This window comes from Olea europaea, chromosome 14 (genome assembly GCF_002742605.1).
Source record: "Olea europaea var. sylvestris chromosome 14, O_europaea_v1, whole genome shotgun sequence".
Classification (NCBI taxonomy): domain Eukaryota; kingdom Viridiplantae; phylum Streptophyta; class Magnoliopsida; order Lamiales; family Oleaceae; genus Olea; species Olea europaea.
Genome location: NC_036250.1, coordinates 3,150,274 through 3,156,545, shown reverse-complemented (window position 1 = coordinate 3,156,545; position 6,272 = coordinate 3,150,274).

The following is a 6,272-nucleotide window of genomic DNA, read 5'->3' as shown; positions in this document are numbered from 1 at the left end:
ATGTGACTTGTTGCATCAGTTAATTAATTGTTTTAATTCCACATAAACACCTATTTACCCCCCTCTAGGTGTTGGTTGGGTCGAACTATTGCTTTTTCAGTAAATATAATAGCCCTTATTTGGTATTGATTTAAATCAGATTTTAATATAAATCAAAGTCAAATAACCAATATTACCCACATATTTCATGGATCTCACAACTTTTCAATCACACATTTCAAAAACTTTTATCAAAATCTACTGAAATTCTAATTTTGATCCTCCCCAAATAGGACGTAAATAAGTTAAACCTTAACTAAGGCCCTGTTTGACCCACATTTTTTCAAAAAAAATAAAAATAATAATAATAAACAATGATTTGACATCATTTTAATCACACATTCTTCAATAAAATATTATTACACTCAAATCCAAAAAAATTTCTTAATTTTTAACCACACATTTCCTATCAATATACTATTCAAAAATACATTTTTATGAAAATATTGTAGCTCAAACAAGGGCTGAGCATATGTTTGGGTAACGTTTACAAATGGTTTATAAATGGTCAAATCATTTTTCATTTTCACATTTCTTTGGACCTATAAATATTGTTAATTTATTCATTACTCATTTTTACATATTTATAAATTGAAGTGTTCATAAACACTTTCTAAAAGCAGGGGCGGTCCCAGAATTTTTTTTCGATGTGAGCGATATTAGTAAAGATAAAAAAATAACAACATTTTCAACATGCACCGGATGAAACAATGCGTATAATGTACACATTCTATATATTATAATCTCGGGGAGTGGACTCATTCAAATGAAAATAAAAACATGCATAAATTTGACGCTATTTAATAAAACTTATTCACATTTGGGATTAATTTTGCCTTCAATTCATACGTCAATGCGTAAATAAAACTTATTGACATTTGGGAAAAAATATGTATATGTTTGTCCAGAGAATTTCCAAGATAAAGGATTTAACCTATATAGTTAGCAACCTTACATACCTACTTATTATTGTTCAAATAATAAAACAAATAACTCCAACAATAAACACAAGATTCGATGAGAATGGCAATTATTCAAGGAAAGTCACAAAAAATGCAAAACCACAGCAACAAAATAGGCCAATTTTTCACGAAAGTCAGCCACACGCACGTCGACTCCTCCATCCTAACTAACAAGCTTCCCTTACTGAATGCACAAACATAATGATTCACCTAAACCTTGAAATATATGGAGAAGCCACCATAAGAAGAAACTATAAGTGCGACAATTGATATTGGGCAAGGGTTTGTAGAAGTGGAAATTACAAGTAACCATACATTAAAAATCCAATTATCTAAAATCAGGCCGAACCTTTACTTATTCATAAATCAGATTTTTTTTTAAAAATATTTTTTCAATTAGATAAATCATGCATAACTGTATCCCATAATTTTAGAGATTTAAAAAATGAAAACTGCCGTGCATTCCCATATGTCCAGTCTAATCCTACACCACGTCCATATTTTCTTCATCGATTCTCGCGAATTTTCAGCACCCAACTCTAGTATTCAGCGAAAATCTCCGGCGTAGTGGTCACAAACGTCGACGTTCTATATACTTCCATTAAAGTAACACCTTTCAATTTTCCACCCATCTCTGTGTAAGCGGCTTCCAATAAGTACAAAAAAAATGACTCGTTCGAGCAGTAGAAATCGAGGGAAGAAATCGGAAGGCGAGTCTTTGGGTAGTGCAGGTAAACGGAAGGTTGAACAAATACGCGAAAATTCTCCTTCCAAATGGCATAAACCATCACGATCAGTCCCATCAAAAAATGCGAAGAAGGTTTGGTTTTTAAGTTCAGTGAAATTTTTCTTCAATTAGAGCATGCATCTAGACATTGAAATGGATGAGTAAAAATTATGTTAGATGAATTTTTTGTTTGGTGACAGATCATGCTATCTATTTTTTTGGACATTTTTATTCTATTCAAAATGTATAATAATTTAAAAGGATAGTACTGTTGTGTGATTAGAAGGGTTGAGTCAGGAAGCCTATAAGGGGATTTGTGACCTATTAGTCATTGTTGTGGCCTGTGTGTTCATCAGTGACCAAGTATTTTTTTATTTGTAACCAATGCTCAGGCATTGATATACATTTTGATGAAGTGTATAAGGGATTAGAGTTCATGGAAAATGGGACCATCACAAGACAAAAGTTGGCAAAAATGGCAAATGATTTCATGATGAGTTTGGGTTTGCTCATTTTTGGCAAATCGCTAGTCTAATTTGATTGGAGCCGAGCCAAGGAATAAAACTCAGCGCCTTTGGCCTTGACGCAAGGCCAATTTCTGGCAAAATCCATCGTTTAGGCCCTCGTTTAATCATTTTTGCTATTTATGGTAATTTTCATTTTTGCAATATCTCTTCCCATGAAATTCGGATTTAGATTCCGTTTGTTGGAGGATGATCCTGAAGATAAATATTTTCCATCTCAGTAATTATCTCGTATTTTTCATTTTATTTTATTTTCCGGATTTTTTGAGATTTTTCTTCTATTTAATCAGTTGTAAGCCCTTAGAGACAATAGTTCTTGAATTCAATAAAATCTTCCTTGAGAACTTTCTCAATTCGTGATTGTTCATCTTCCCTATAATATTTTCGCTACGTCAGTTGGTATCAAAGCCGAAATCATTCCTTCACCATGCCGCCAAGGAGACATCTTGAAACCCGTGATGCCCCAGTAGAGGAGGTACATAGACGTGATGAAGTCGCACAGCTACGTCAACAAGTGGAATTACTGACACGGCAGATCGCTGCGCTTATGCCGCAGTAGCCTGCGCCTATAGGCCAACAACTTGGGGATTCCGATGATGAGAATCCGTTTGCACCGCTTGAACAACCATTGGATCTGCCAGTTCACCGGAGAAGGGGTGGTCAGGAGGACAACCGACGTTGGGAATCAGGATTTAAGGTGGATATTCCAGAATTTCATGGTGGGTTGAGTCCAGAGGAATTCTTGGATTGGGTGACTACAGTGGAGGAGGTCTTGGAGTTTAAAGACGTTCCTACCGATAAATGTGTACCTCTCGTTGCAACGAGACTTCGTGGGTGAGCAGTGGCGTGGTGGCAGCAGACTAAGGTGACAAGATCCAGGCTGGGGAAACCTAAGCTTGCATCGTGGGACAAATTGAAGAAACATATGAAGAAAAAAATTTATGCCGTACAATTATGTACAGACCATGTACCAACAACTGTAGAATCTGATTCGAGATGGGAAATTGGTTAGTGACTATACCGCGGATTTTTATATGTTGATTACGAGAAATGAGATGATGGAGACGGAGGAGCAATTGGTGTCACGGTACGTGGGTGGTCTTCGTCCCCAAATACAGGATACTCTCAATATGTTTGATCCTGTGACAGTTTCTGAAGCACATCAGAGGACAATACAGATAGAGAAGCAACAGTCCAGGAAAACTACTAGTCCTTTCATTGCAGGGAGTTCTTCTAGTAACCCACAACAGCAGGTGGCACGTCCTGGTAATCCTGCCCAATCTGGTCCTCCTAGAACAAATCCTACCCAACAACCAACACGTCCTGGGGTTGGTATTCATTGTTTTGGATGTGGAGTTACAGGCCACAGGCAGTCTGAGTGCCCAAAGAATCCGCGCATGGGACTCTTTGTTGATGAGGAAAATGACGATTATAAAGGTCCGCCTGTATTTGACGGTGAGGGCGGAGAAGAAGCAACAGAAGAGGAAGAGTTTGTGGTTGGCGATGTGGGTCAGGCACTGGTGGTGAGGAGAAGTTTCCTGACTCCTTTGGAGAATAACACTGACTGGTTGCGTAATAACATCTTTCAATCAACATGTACTGTTGGAGGGAAGGTGTGCAAATTTGTTATTGATTCTGGTAGTTGCGAGAATGCGGTGGCTGAGGAGGTAAGCTGGGTTTGCAGACTGAAAAACATCCCAAACCTTATAAATTAGCCTGGCTGAAAAGAGGCAATGACGTAGAAGTGTCTCAACGTGCTAGAATCAGCTTCTCCATCGAACCTACCTACAAGGATCAGGTCTTATGTGATGTAGTAGAGATGAATGCATGTCATTTACTATTAGGGAGGCCGTGGCAGTTTGACAGGCACTCACTGCATGATGGATATACCAACACGTACAGCTTTCTGTTTGGGGAAAAGAAAATTGTGTTACTATCAGATAAGGGTTCAGTACAGACAGTTGGGAACAATGCTAATTTACTGACTAGAAAGAAGTTCGAGACAGAGATGGAGGAGTCTGGGGTAGTGTATGTGCTGATTGAAAATTCGGTTAATAGTGAGCATGAAGTCCCTCTCGCAGTTCAGCCATTGCTAAAGGAGTTTCATGAAGTTTTCCCAGAAGAGCTTCCTGATGGACTACTACCACTGCGGGATATTCAGCATCAGATTGACTTGGTGCCTAGAGCTGCCCTACCTAATCGAGCGCATTACAGAATGAGTCCCGCTAAGCATGAAGAGTTGAACAGGCAAGTTGAGGAGCTTCTGGCAAAAGGACACATCAGGGAGAGTCTTAGTCCTTGTGCTGTTTCTGCTCTTCTCACACCGAAGAAGGATGGCACGTGGCGCATGTGCGTGGATAGTAGGGCAATCAATAAGATTACGGTGCGTTACCGTTTTCCTATTCCTCGCCTAGATGACTTGTTGGATCAGCTTACCAATGCTTGTGTGTTTAGCAAGCTTGATTTGAAGAGTGGGTACCATCAGATTCGGATCAGACGTGGGGATGAGTGGAAGACCGCATTTAAGACGAGGGAAGGATTGTACGAGTGGTTAGTCATGCCCTTCGGCCTCTCAAATGCGCCCAGTACATTTATGCGGATTATGAATCAGGCTCTTCGCCCATTCATCGGTAAATTTGTTGTGGTCTACTTTGATGATATTTTAATTTATAGTGCTAACGATGATGAACATGTTCGGCACCTTTGGAAAGTTCTTTCAGTTCTTCGCAGGGATAAATTATATGCTACAATGAAGAAGTGTTCCTTTCTCACTATAGTGTGGTGTTCCTGGGTTATGTGGTGTCGAAGGTGGGGTTAGCAGTTGATACATCTAAAGTAGAGGCGATAAGTCAGTGGCCACAGCCCAAAACTATCACTGAGGTGCAGAGTTTTCATGGCCTTGCTTCCTTCTATCGCAGGTTCATACCGTATTTCAGCAGCATCATGGCACCAATTACAGATTGCATGAAGGATGGTAGGTTTCAGTGAACTCATGAGGCAGAGTCGTCTTTCCAATTGATTAAGCAGAAGTTGACTACTGCTCCAGTTTTGGTGTTGCCTAACTTTACCCCAACCATTTGAGTTGCATTGTGATGCTTCAAAAGTGGGTATTGGTGGTGTGCTGAGTCAGAACAACCGCCCTGTTGCATATTTCAGTGAGAAGCTTTCTGGCTCGAAGTCTCGGTATAGTACGTATGATGTGGAGTTCTATGCAACAGTCCAGGCCGTTCGACATTGGCATCACTATTTGCTCCATAAGGAGTTCATTTTGTATACGGATCATGATGCCCTTAAACACCTTGGTACTCAGGATAAGGTTTCTGCTCGACATGCCTCTTGGATTGCTTATCTATAGCAATTTACTTTTGTGATCAAGCACAAGGCAGGTGCCCTTAACAAAATTGCGGATGCGTTGAGTAGGCGCCAAACGCTCCTTACAGAAATATGAGTGGAGGTTCCAGGTTTTCACAGGATGTGTGACTTATATGCTACTGACCCATACTTTTCCCATGTTGTCCAGAAGTTGCAGGAGGGTGTGCAGTCGGAGTTTACATGGGTTGATGGTTTTCTTTTTCATGGCAATCAGTTGTGTGTTCCAGAGGGCAGTTTGAGGTTGAAGATCATTCAAGAGTTGCATAATAAGGGCCATGTGGGTCGTGACCGAACATTGCAGCTTGTTGCTGCTTCTTACTTTTGCCCATCATTGCGCAAAGATGTCAGCAAGTTTGTGGAGCGTTGTCGGGTTTGTCACTTGGCCAAGGGCAAGGCGACCAATGCGGGCTTGTATATGCCCCTACCTATCCCAACCCAGCCTTGGACAGATGTGAGCATGGATTTTGTTGTGGGACTTCCCAGGACCCAGCGTGGTTTTGATTCAATCTTCGTAGTGGTTGATCGGTTTTCAAAAATGGTACATTTCATCCCCTGCAAGAAGACTACAGATGCTGTCAATGTAACCTTACTATATTTTCGTGAAGTTGATCGCCTTCATGGACTGCCTACATCTATTGTGTCTGATCA